Genomic DNA, 12,745 nt, shown 5'->3' with positions numbered 1-12,745 from the left:
GTTTGGGTTTTAGAACAGTTTGTATTGTATCCAAATGATCTACATGTGAATAATTGTTACCAGCCTCCTGACACCAGGACCTAATTAGGAAGTAAGAGCCTTAAATAGGCCATTTGCATAGTGAGCTTCCGTATGTCTCCTTGTGCAATTTATTTGCTTCACTCCATTGAGATATAATGAGAATGAAACTCCTCGAACTGCCTTTGACTCTGAGGCTCTCTTCTTCATCTCCTCTGCAGTTAGAGCCCACTATTAAGAAGATAATATCTATTTCCCTTTGTTCAGAAAGAAAAGAGACTGTACTGCTACCCTTATTCCAGATCGGCCAAGTTTTTCTATTTCCCAGTTTCCAATGGAAATAGAACGAGAAACAGCCAAACAACCCACACACAGCCTGTGAAAAATGTAATGCTGTCAGAGAAAGCACGAGGAAGGTTAGGACAGGCTGATCTCGAAGGCATACTATCCACCATAACTAGGGCTCCTAAAAACCTGATGAGGACTAATGTCCTTGTTTTTTCAGCCCATGTACAGGTCCCATTTAAAGAGCTCTAAGCTGGTTCTGTTTGGATTTCTTCCTTCTAGGATGTTATCAAGGGGGAAAGGTTGGTTCAAGGCTGCTTGAGTTTTGTCCTAGTTTTGAATATTCAGCTCAGTCTGGAACAACACACATTCTGGGGCCCTCTGCTCACATAATTTTGCCAAGTGTGTTCATTAAATATAGTTTCAGAAGATATCCTTTATTTCCAAACTCCTCTTACATGCATGACTCCACCCCATCCTTCATTCTATTACTCTCATCATCCTGAAGTTAGCAAAACTTAAGCATATGATGGAGTGCCATTTTCCATAGGGATGAACTTTAATGACTGCTCAAAGTGTTGTCTTCTTCTCTGCTCTGCTCTGCTCTGCTCTCCTCGCCTCATCAGGATCTTATTTCATTTCCCGGTGTAAGTCAGTTCCATGTGCAATGATTTTGTTTATGATAATTCAGTTGCATGTTCCCTTCCAACAACTGCCGTTGCCTTCCAGAAGGGAGGTTAGTGTTGGTCCCCTTATAGTGATAATTATAATCAGACCTGTCATCCTTCACACAGTCTACGCTTATCACTTGCATTTAGGAGGATTTTTCCTGAAGCCTATTACCAGTGCAGCTTCTTAGGGAAAAGTAGTCATGACTTTTCAGCTAATCTTTGATGGCTCTCAGGTTTGAAAGCACAGAGAGGAGCAAAATGACTGCCAGTTGCAGTTAAAGGCACTGTCTGTCCATCGGGGTGTAAAGCTCTGCATCTGGAGAGCAGGGATAGGCAGACAGTCTGGGGAGCACAGCATTTTAACGCGGCTGTGACAACTCTTCACGTGTGCGGGAGACACAAGGCAGTGCTTTTTCCAACTGCAGCACTCCCCCCCCCCCCCCCCCCCCCCCCCCCCCGAGCTCTGCAAACCTGCCAGACAAGGGTTCCGGGTGGCAGGCGGTGCTTGGCAGTGGCACCTTCTCTCCGCGCTGTTTCGGGCACCGATCTGTGGTTCTGCCCGTGTCAAGCCGCTTGGCCGCGGATGGCCAGAGGAGCGGCTGCCGTCTGCGGCGCGGGCTGGAGGTGATGGACAGCATCCAGGGATGGGCTCAACAAGGGACTGACGGACCCGCTGCCACCTGCATGCGGCACTGCGGCTGTGACCGACTGGCCAGTGCCACGGTGGGAAGTCTCTCGGTGTTTTCTCTATCCCAGGACGTATAGAAAATTGCTCACCCTAGTGTTTTTCACTGGGAGAGACATCCCACCACTTAGTAGAATCCCCCTCATTTTCACTTCATTACTCCCGTTGATATGCTAACAACCTCTCTCTTTGGCTTTTGCTTTTTGCTAACTTAAAAAAGCAATGTGACAGTTTATAGCATTTCGTTAGTCTAAATGAGTGATGTATTTTTCAGTCCCTCCTGTGTTGTCACCATGCTCTTCTTTATGTTCTCAGAGAGCTGGGCTCCCTTGGTCATGGCAGGAGTTGAAGATGGTCTGTGCTTTATAGCTTTTGTAGCAGAGGAAATGGTGGGACAGTGGGAACTTGTGTTCTCTGCAGCTATGTATTGACAGCGTGCAGGGATATGATTTGCCTTTGTTTTATTTAAATTTACTGGCAACTCGAGATTCATTTATCAGGTGTCACTCCCTGAAGGAAGATAAATACCACATAGCAAAGACTTCATCTATTATACAAACAGATTTGAGGCTTTGCTATTGCATTTCCCTGCCTGCTGTAAGGAGTAAAAATGCCTTTGGCTGAACAGACAGAGAGATACTTAGCGGTAACATCTTATGACCTTTTGATCAGCTGAGATCTCAAGCCATATTAGTGGACAGATTATGATGTGATGGAAAGAGGGCCAGGAATAGCCTTTTTATCGTGAGACCCTTCCTGTGAATATCCTTCTTTGTTATATTCAAGTGTTTAATCACCGGGGCCAGGACCATAATTTGAAAACAGGGGAGTGAAATATTGGAACAGGTGATCCAAACACACTCGAGTTTGCCAACTCCAGTTGGATATTACAGCTTACAGTTTCTCCCTAATATTCTCCTACCCTCCTGTTTCTATCAAGCGTGGGTGGCGTTGCAACATTTGCTGTCACTAATAACCCCATTTTGGCAGAAAAATCTACACAAAATGGACCCTGAGTCCTTGGACTGCAAGGAGCTGCAGTCCCCAAATCCAAGGGATGCACATTGTGAATACGGATATCTGACACTGAAGGGAAGCATTCACATGGAAATGTCTCCCTGTCATTTCTGAGATAATAACAGCAATGCTTAAACCTATTTCAACCCTATTTAGAAAAAAAATGTAGGTTTTAAAAATGTATAGCCCTGCTAGTGTTTTTATTTTCATGGAACCAGAGACAAATGAGAATAACTTTTACATCAGTCTTGCCTACTTCCTGCTCAGGATTTCTCCTTAAACTTTGTGGTAAGTTTAAATTAGCCTTCTTTTTATCTTAATGGCCAATATTAATATTCAGCGTCCTGGATAATTGCGCATGAAGAAGAATGCTCATTCCCTGCTGACTCTGCACATCGGGAATGGTTGTGCCCAAGTTTGATCTGGCTGCCAAGGCCACTTCTGGTGAGGAAGGACAGGCGCTGGTGAAGTCCGAATGTTTTCTGGTCTACGTGAGTCGTGCACAGGTAGCCCCTGCTGGTTATGGAGTCTGCAGCATAGCCCTGCACATGCTAGAGTGGGGATGTCTGAGTTGTGCAAGTGTTGTTTCTTCTTGAGCTGAACGATCTGCTCGTTTCCCCAAAGGGAGGGAGAAGGGCTGGCAGCGCAAGAATCTTGAGCTACTCTCAGCGTAGTGGGGATGCTGAGGCACCAGGTCTGGAGAACAATAGCTGCCACAGCCCTAAGGAAACTCTTTGAAAATGAGAAGGTTATGGAGGTGGAGGAAATGCACAGCAGGACACCGTCTCCTCTTATCTCCCCCAGCCTCTTCAATCAGGTGCCTGCTGGGCTTCCCACTCCTCCTGCCTTTAGCACTAGATCATAGGATCATAAGGCATTATCTGCTGGCATTAACTCATCCACCATCCTCCTGGCATTATAGCTCCCCGAGTCAGGGAGCCGCAGCGAAACATGGATACTGTGAGCCCACATTGGGCTTTGAACCGCAGCTGCCAGGGCTGCAGAGGTGTCCAAGCAGGAACTGCGAGGAGGCACCAGCTGCCTGACACCACTCTCTACCACCTTTCCTATGGGCGTTGCAGAAGGTGGGTGCAACACCAAAAAAGTGCTGCTGCTGAAATACAGCTGGACAAGTATACATGGACAATAATACATATAAATATATGGACATAATACAATAAATACATCGATGAGTTCTAGAGCACCGCAAGCAAAGCTGTTCGAAGAGGTGGGTTCCTCGGAAAGGCACCCATCTGAGAGTAGCAGCTTCTGCTGGTAGCTTGGAAACCTTGCCACCAAGAAGGCTTTGTGGTGTGCGTGGTGATGAAGGTGTAGGTATGAAATGCTTCCACCTTCTAGTGCTTGGGTTCCTGTGAGGAGCAGGAGCTTGTCCAGGCTTGGGTCACACCGTACCAAGATCTTCTCTCTTGGTGTGGGATTGGCTTAGTGCCACTGGGTCTTCTGCCAGATGGCCCCTGTCCCGATATACTCAGTTCTTCTCAAGGCGAGCTCTTGTGTTCAGCTTCTCGTAGCTCAGAGGGACCCATGGAAACAGGCTCACTGGGCTTCAGGTCAGCACAGAAGCTCATAGAGAACATCTTACGGTCCTCCAGAGTAGTACGGTTAAAGCATATGGTAACATCTGGAGGTGGGATGCTTTGTTGGGGGCATGCGATTTAAAGCGACAAGCGTTGAAGATGTAGTGCCAGGCAGATGACAGTGGTGTGGGATGAGAAAAAGAGGACAGCGGTTTGTTTCTGGAGTTAAGCTGCCTGTGTATTTGGCATTTGGCATTTTAAACATAGAACATCTGGTTCCTTACAATTATTAGATACCAGTGATCTCTAGTATCTCACTGAGTAGGAGTGGTATCATGAACCAACAAAGGTTATTGTTATAACCAAATTTAGAGCCATACACCTCCCTTCACCTTACTGGAAAGTGGTGATCTTGGGCAGGAGAAGGGGAAGAAGGACATTTATGTCATACCAGTGCCTTAGGCTGCATCTGTCTTAAGCAAACGAAGTGGCGTCTGGGAATGTTGCTGGGCACGGGAATGAATATATGTGGGTATACTCAAACTACTAGACCTTGGCATGCTTTTGGTCCATGACAACTAGCAAACTCTTAAATCATTCCTAAGCATGGATCAGGGCTCATCCCAGTGAGCTGTTTGCATTTAGCTGCTGTGTTAAGGAAGCTAAGACATGGCTGTGACCAGAGATATGAACTGTTGTGTGCCAGCTGGCTGCGGTGTCTAGGAATCTTTCTGGGCACATTTAACTTGCTAGTGGCTGAAGAGGCTCAGACCCAACTGAGAAAGTGGACTCCATCATCCTAAACTCCATTTGTCAGCAGCAGGAGAGAGAAGGGAGCCACCATCAGGGGCTGATTCAGCCTCCTGTGGTCCTGACCTCTCCAAACTGTAGGCAGAGGCTGAGGCTGCTGAGCCTACAGGGCTCAACACGCTGACAGAGGAGAAAAGTCCATACTGGCCCCATAAAGGCTATAGTACAGGCGCATGTCCTGCTGTCTCTCTGAGCTCAGAGAAGTTTTAAGTCATTGAGTTTTCTTTCCTGAAACATCAAGGGCCATTTTCCTTCACAGGAAGTTTCCTTCTCCTTCACCATGTGGAGGCTCCTTTTTCAATAGGTTCCAGCCACGAGACTGGTGTTCTGTATAATTTCATTTTAATGGTTTGGTGGCTGATAGTTAAATGTGTCCATAGTAGACAATTGTCTTAGACAAAAAGCTCATTGCCAGTTGGCTTAGATATAATAAAATAGCTCATGGAAGGATATGGCGTTATGTCTTTTAAGTATAAAACTCTTTGTTTGATAAAGAAAGTTCTGTTTCAAGCTATACAAACATATGGATGGATTTTTTCACACTGAACCAGAAACCTAGATGAAGAAATAACTTTGGCTTGACTACTGCAACCAGAGTATAATGTGTCATTATCTTTTCTTTCATTGAAATCTGTTCATTCACAAGATGGTCTGATACAATAAATGGAAATGTTTTGTTTAAACATATCGAACAAAACATTTTCCCTTCAAGAACACTTGCCAAGGCGATCTGCTCCGGGGCAGACGCGTTCTGCAGTGGAGCGGGGGATCAGGACAGGCAGGGCTTTTTTTCCGACATCGAGGCCGCTCGAGGGAGCCGCCAGGACCCGGCAGCCCCCGCGAGGGAGGCGGACGAGGCGTAGGCGGAGCCAGCAGCGCCCCCTCCCCGGCCGTTCAAAAGCAGCCCCTAGGGAGCGCGGGCGACCGGGAGCGCGGCGAACAGGGTGTGGTGCGTCAGGAGGGCGGGGTGGGGCAGTTCGCACAGGCAGGGCGAGCAGGGAGGGCCCCTCGCCGGTCTTTTGCAGCGGTCTTTCCCTTCGGTACCTGTAACCTGCCTGCGAGGAACCTGGCCATGGTATCAGCCAGGCAGAAAACCATGGCCTCCGCATCTCTTGCGGCCTCTCCAGCCGCAGTCACCGATGTGGCTACTCAGACGGAGGGCTCGGGGAAACATACAGCCGTCCAGGTCTTGGGCTGCAGGGTGTGCCCGAGTCTTCTGTCGGTATCCGACAGCAGCAGCGAGGGGTATGCCTGTGGGAGGTGTGCCCAGATTGAAGAGCTGCTCAGCCAGGTAGCTGAGCTTCGGGAGGAGGTGAGCAGGCTCAGGAGCTTCAGGGAGTGAGAGAGGGAAACTGACTGGTGGAGGTGTACTCTACCCTCTCTGAGACAGACTCATGAGCCTGCCATAGCACAAATGTCTCCTGCTACGCAGAAGACAAAAGTTCCCTCATCCCGCCAGGCAGCAGGAGGGGACCTAAGCCAAGCGGGGGAATGGAGGCAGGTTCCTATTCGGGGCGGTAGGCGAGCCCTGTCCCTGCCCACCTCACCTTCCCATCTACCCTTATATAACAGGTGCGAAGCTCTAGAACATGACAACCAGAACAATGAAGCAGGCAAAAACCTGTCCCGGTTGGAGAGGGTGCCTAAGGCAAGGTCCCCTACCCCCCACATTGCTATATCAGCTCTCAAAAAAGAAAGAAGGGTTATTGTCGTGGGGGACTCCCTTTTGAAAGGGACAGAGGGCCCAATATGCCGACCGGACCTACCCACAGGGAAGTCTGTTGCCTCCCTGGGGCTCGAGTGACAGACTTCGCTAGGAAAGTCACTCACCTGGTACGGCCCACCGACTACTACCCGCTACTGGTCTTTCAGGCTGGTAATGACGAGGTAGCAACGAGAAGTCCGAGAGCGATCAAAAGGGACTTTAGGGCTTTGGGGCGACTACTTAAAGGATCAGGGGCACAGGTGGTGTTTGCCTCTGTCCTTCCGATAGGGGGGATCGAAGCTGACAAGCAGACTCGTCATATTAACACGTGGCTTCGGGACTGGTGCAACTGGCAGAATTTCGTGTTTTTCGATCACGGGAAGGTTTATGTGACCCCGGGCCTGCTGGCACCAGATGGGATGTGCCTCTCTCAGAGAGGGATAAGGATTTTTGCTCAGGGGTTGGCAGGGCTGATAGATAGGGCTTTAAACTAGAGTCGAAGGGGGAAGGGGATAAAACCAGGCATGCCGGTGATGAGCTAAGGGATGGTGTGCTAGAATCAGAGGGACTGTGTGCTAGTGAGGTCCTTTGGTCGGCTACACAAGGTGCTGCGTATAGGGAGGCGCATTTGAAGTGCTTCTACACAAATGCACGCAGTATGAGGAATAAAATGGATGAGCTGGAAGTCTTGGCCCAGTCCCACAGCTACGACATCATTGGCATAAGCGAAACCTGGTAGGATGAGTCCTGTGGCTGGTGTGTTGCAATAGATGGTTACAGGCTCTTCAGGAGGGACAGGCAGGGTAGGCGAGGTGGCGGGGTGGTGATGTATGTGAAGCATGGGCTGGACTGTGTGGAACTTGAAGCTGGCGATGGCAAAGTTGAGAGCCTCTGGGTAAGGATTAAGGGACGAACAAATAAAGGGGATGTCATTGTGGGAGTCTATTACAGACCACCTGGCCAGGGCGACAACGCTGATGAATTATTCTTTGCAGAACTAAGAGATGCCTCGAGATCGACTCCCCTCGTCTTAATGGGGGATTTTAACTTGCCAGACGTCAACTGGGATCACCACACGGCCGACACGAGCAAGTCCAGGAGGTTCATAAAGAACCTCGATGATAACTTCTTGGTGCAGGTGCTAAGTGAGCCAACTAGGAAAGGCGCCCTCCTTGATCTGTTGCTGGAGAACAGAGAGGGTCTTGTGGGAGACGTGGCAATTGGCGGCCGTCTCAGTCCCAGTGACCATGAAGTGGTTGAGTTTAGAATTTATGGTGACAGAAGGAAAACAGCCACCAAAACTTCAGCCCTGGATGTGGGGAAAGCAGACTTCAGGCTGCTCAGGGAATTAGTCAGCAAGGTCCCCTGGGAAACTGCTTTTGAAGGCATTGGTGTCCATCTGTGCTGGTCCATCTTTAAGCACTGCCTCCTAAAAGCTCAAGATCAGGCGATTCCAAAATATCGGAAGTCAGGCAAGCGGGGCAGAAAGCCGGCCTGGCTGACCAGGGATCTTCTACTGGAGCTAAGGCGAAAAAAGAAAGTGTACGGCTGCTGGAAGGAGGGTCAGGTGACGAGGAAGGAATACAGGGATGCTGTTCGTGTTTGTAGGGAGAAAATTCGTGTGGCCAAAGCCCAGCTAGAGTTGAAGCTGGCCATGTCTGTGGGAGACAATAAAAAAGGTTTTTTTAGATATGTGAACAGAAAAAGGAGAACCAAAGAAAACATAGGTCCGCTACTAGATGGGGAGGGTCTCCTCACAGACAAGGACATAGGCAAAGCAGAGACGTTTAATGCCTTCTTCGCCTCTGTCTTCAACGCTGATGATGGGCGTCGGGACCCAGGGTACCCTGAGCTGGAGGACCATGACGGTGGGAATGACCAACTCCCAACCGACCCTGAATGTGTGCGGGATTTGCTGCTCCACCTGGATCCATACAGGACCTATTCTCTGTTATCACCGGTAACAGGACCCATGGGAATGGTGTGAAGCCGAGGCAGGGGAAGTTTAGGCTGGACATCAGGAAGAGGTTCTTCACCGAGAGGGTGGTCGCACACTGGAACAGGCTCCCCAGGGAAGTGGTCACTGCACCAAGCCTGTCTGAATTTAAGAAGAGATTGAACTGTGCACTTAGTCACATGGTCTAAACTTTTTGGCAGACCTGTGCGGTGCCAGAAGTTGGACTTGATGATCCTTATGGGTCCCTTCCAGCTCGGGATATTCTATGATTCTATGATTCTATGATACCTCAAGTGTTTGGTCACAGTGGGGATGAAGTTATTGATTGAATCTGGCACTTATTTGGAAACGTGACCTTAATCTGCAGGTGTCAGCAACGAACATATTTTCCCCAAGTGTTTCAGCAAGTCAGATAAGAAAATTATTTTTTTTGACATGTTAAAGATATTCCTTTTTAGACAAAGAAAGTGATATCCCAGCTGTATTACTGAAACCCAGTGCCCTGTGTTGCTTGTTAACAGCTCCACATTTACTGTTTCAGTGTCCCAGTTTGCTATCAAGTATCAATGCACCGCTACATACCAAATAATCAATAGTTCTGTCAGTTGAGTATGCCCTGGAAATATAATATTACTGTTAATATCGATCCACGCAGCAGAAATCAAGGCATCAACCTCTGCAGTCATTACTTGCTAGCACCCTTGGTTTTTGTTTGCAGAGCAGCCAGGTTGAAAATCGTGACAGCTGCTCCCTCCTTCCGTGCCTAATAGCTAACACGAATGTGAGCACGAGCGTGTCAGCACACACGACCTGCAGATATGGTGCATGGGGTTTCATTTCAGCCTTCTGTGGATGTTGGGTGCAGCAAAGCAGCTGTTGGCAAAATCCAGAGGCATCGGCCCTGGTATCGGCTGGGAGGAAGGAGAAGCGGTGCTCTGCGCTGCCGCCTGCGCTCACACACACCCCTGCGGGTTTGGTGCGCCATGCCCTATCTCTAGCAGCTTCACAATGCAGTCGTGAATGAAAGTTTGGCAGATTGATTTTATGATTGTCAGTCTTCCTAGAACCAGACCAGAATTTCATTAACTTAAGACAGAAGCATCATTTCCTATAAGCTCTTTCCAGATTTTACTAGATCCAGATAAATTAAATCAGTATTTTATCTGTATGCCACCAAAATTAGTTGGCACGGTGATCCCCACACAGGAATAATATTGTTCTAGTCCCTTTTATTTAAGCAGGAACTGCATTTTGATACTGATAGCATTTCTTCATGAGGAGCTCTGCGTGAACTACAGGAGTGCTGGGGAAGGAGAAACCCAGATGTGAGCAGGGCATAACCTCAGTGAGGCTCAGCAAGGAGATGTAGGCATTTGGAAGAGGGGTATGGCTCCACCAAGCCGTAATTCTCCTGAGGAATCAGCTAATGAGAGCAGGAGGAGCCCACCCTACGTCAGGAGCAGCAGCAGCCACCTGGCCCCAACATGGACCTGTCCAAGTCTCGGTGACTCTGCTAACGCGGCTTCCTCTGCTCAGCTGTCCCTGGGAGGCCTGAGAAGCAGGAAGCAATGTGGGGGGACATCACAACTGGTGGCCATCTTCCTCCCCTCTGGAGGAGGTATGTGCACCACAGGACGTCCAGCTCGAGTTTTTTTTACGTTGCCTGCTTGGTTCTGTCTTGCGGGTGACATTTACCACGTCATCAGAGGTCCCCTTGTTCCCAAGTTATCAGCCTTATCCTCCATCCAAGAGCTTCAGGTTATCTCCTGTACGGCAAGCTATTTAGCACCTGGGAGATGAGGCTCAAGACAGTGCCTTGGGAAGTTTATGTGAGGAGCAAGAGATGCATATTTTATCTTTCTGGGAGGAATCAAGGTCAGGTTTGGTGTTCTCAGAGCAGTCTGAGCTGCAGATGAGACACAATGCAATGCTCTCCATCTACTGGAGTTTCCTAAAACCCATTTTCATATCAAAAATTAAATTTCTGCACTTGTTCAGATAGGGAAGAAACAGCAATTCAGACCCTCAGCCAGCTGGAAGTGGTGTGACTTACAGCTCATGACTGCTACTGTGCAATACATGGAGTCAGAGAGGAGGTCGTCATCAGCTGTGGCTGTGTGCTGTCAAAAATAATAAAAAAAGAGGCAATGCCATCGCTGCACACTCTTCAAAACATTTTTTCTCTTCCAGCAGCATCGCCTCTTCTCTATACAGCCTCAGCAGCTTGCTTCAGTTGTTGAAACTGAAACCACAAATGATGTCATTATATCTTTTTTTCATTGGAAGGTGAATGAGTGGCCATTTCTGCCCTTATCTCCTCTTGTAGATAAAATGCCCCAAAATGCCATCATTGAAGTTCAGAGGTCATCGGTGACTTTAAAATCCTCTCCAATTGCCTTGGATCAAAACCAAATGAAATAAAAATCAATGTGTGAGTCAAGAGGCCAAGACACCAAAATGATGTGTCCAACACAAGCAGCTTGCTGGTTTCAGAGCATTTCTGGCAGCCATCTGCTTGTTTGAATTTGAGGATGTGACGCTTTTAAAAGTCAGAGAAGAAACACATGCTAGACCACAGTCTTCAGATATTTTGCTTGATAACAGGATTCTCTTTTTTGTGTCCATTTTCTTGCAGCCTCAAGAATGTCCTGTTTTGCAATCATACTGTCAGCAGGTGTTCATGGTCCTGAAGCACCACGTTGTGTAATTCCCTAATTTCAAAAAAATAAACATGCTTTTTGAAGCCTCAAAACATTATCTCCTCATCCCTCTTCATGAATGAGCATCAAAACAGTGTGTTATTATAACTCAATAGCCCCTCATTTATTTACATAGATAACGATTGGCCCTTTTTAGCTAAAAAGATACTTTTTTTTTTTCTTTTTTTTTTTCTTCACACTACTCCTATTTCAACTCTGTGGTCTCAGCCTAGTCCTGTGGAAAAAAGAAACTGATGTTTTTATGGATGGTGTTAACTGAGACACTGGTAACCGAATCACATTTAAGAGCTAAATTCCCCTTTTATTCTTGAAGGTGGTTGGGATCAAAGCACCACGAGGCTGGGGCTGGAGGGAGAAACTTGAACTCACAGTGCATCCTTCCTGTGAACAAATAGACATCATATATCTTCTCACTACCAATGTGACCCCTTTAATCAGCAGCATGTCCACAGCTAAGAAGACGATATTGTGGTAGTCCATTAAAATCCCTGCCACAGTCAGAGCATCAAAAAGCAAATGTGAGATTGTTCCTGGCCCAAAGACTGCATGACATTAAAAGTTTAAGATGGAAGTGGATGTATGGGCAGGCAGGCAGCAGTGGGAAAAGGCTTTTGGGTGCCTCTCGACGCAGCCAGCTGTGGCCAGCTGTTACGGGGCTGTCTGCATCGCGCTGGGAGAGGTTTGGAAGAGGGCTGGAGGCTGTGTAATGAGAGCCTTTCCTCTGCAGGAGAGACAGCCTTGGAGAGGAGATGAAGGTACATTAGCAGAAGTTGTTTACCCTCTTACTTGGCAATTGCATAGGGAAAACATTCTTTCTGGATTATTATTTTTTAATATATATGAATAAAGCATTCATAAAGTAATGAAAGCTACATTTTCAACGATTATAATGACTCCATTAAATTCTGGACATTTACCACATCACAATGTTTATCTGCAAGTCAATATTTCCCCGTGCTTAATAAAAGGGAACAGCAGGAGGACCACAGCAAATTTAAGCCACTTCTAGCACTCAGTGTCAGGATTTTAATGGCACCCACATTACCTTGGCTTCTTTTTATATCTTCATCTTGCTTTATGTGACAATACTTAGTTTTTATGTCATGCTTTTCGCACATAAATCTCAGGGTTTCACGAGGCAGAGCGGGACACTATACCCATTTTAGAGAACTGAAAAAGCACTCGGTGAGGTGACTTCATTGTGGCCACAGAGCAGGTCAAAAATCACTGCTGGGAGGAGACCCCGATCTTCTTAAATCCTGTCCCAGGAGTGCACTGCATCTCCAATAGCAGGCTTTACCTGCTTGTAGACAGCCTCAAGTCAGGGTGTGAATCAAAA

At 47.6% G+C, this 12,745-nt stretch overlaps 1 protein-coding gene across 20 annotated transcripts in view; it reads left to right on the top strand.

Annotated features, from left to right (window-relative positions):
* LOC310888937 (SET-binding protein-like) overlaps positions 1–12,745 on the top strand; it is a 310,630-nt gene that overhangs the window by 126,135 nt on the left and 171,750 nt on the right. The window lies entirely within an intron of this gene.

This window comes from Anser anser (assembly GCF_964211835.1).
Source record: "Anser anser genome assembly, contig: SUPER_W_unloc_6, whole genome shotgun sequence".
Classification (NCBI taxonomy): Eukaryota; Metazoa; Chordata; class Aves; order Anseriformes; family Anatidae; genus Anser; species Anser anser.
The sequence above is the reverse complement of the archived record's forward strand: the minus strand, read 5'-3'. Positions and strand labels throughout refer to the sequence as shown.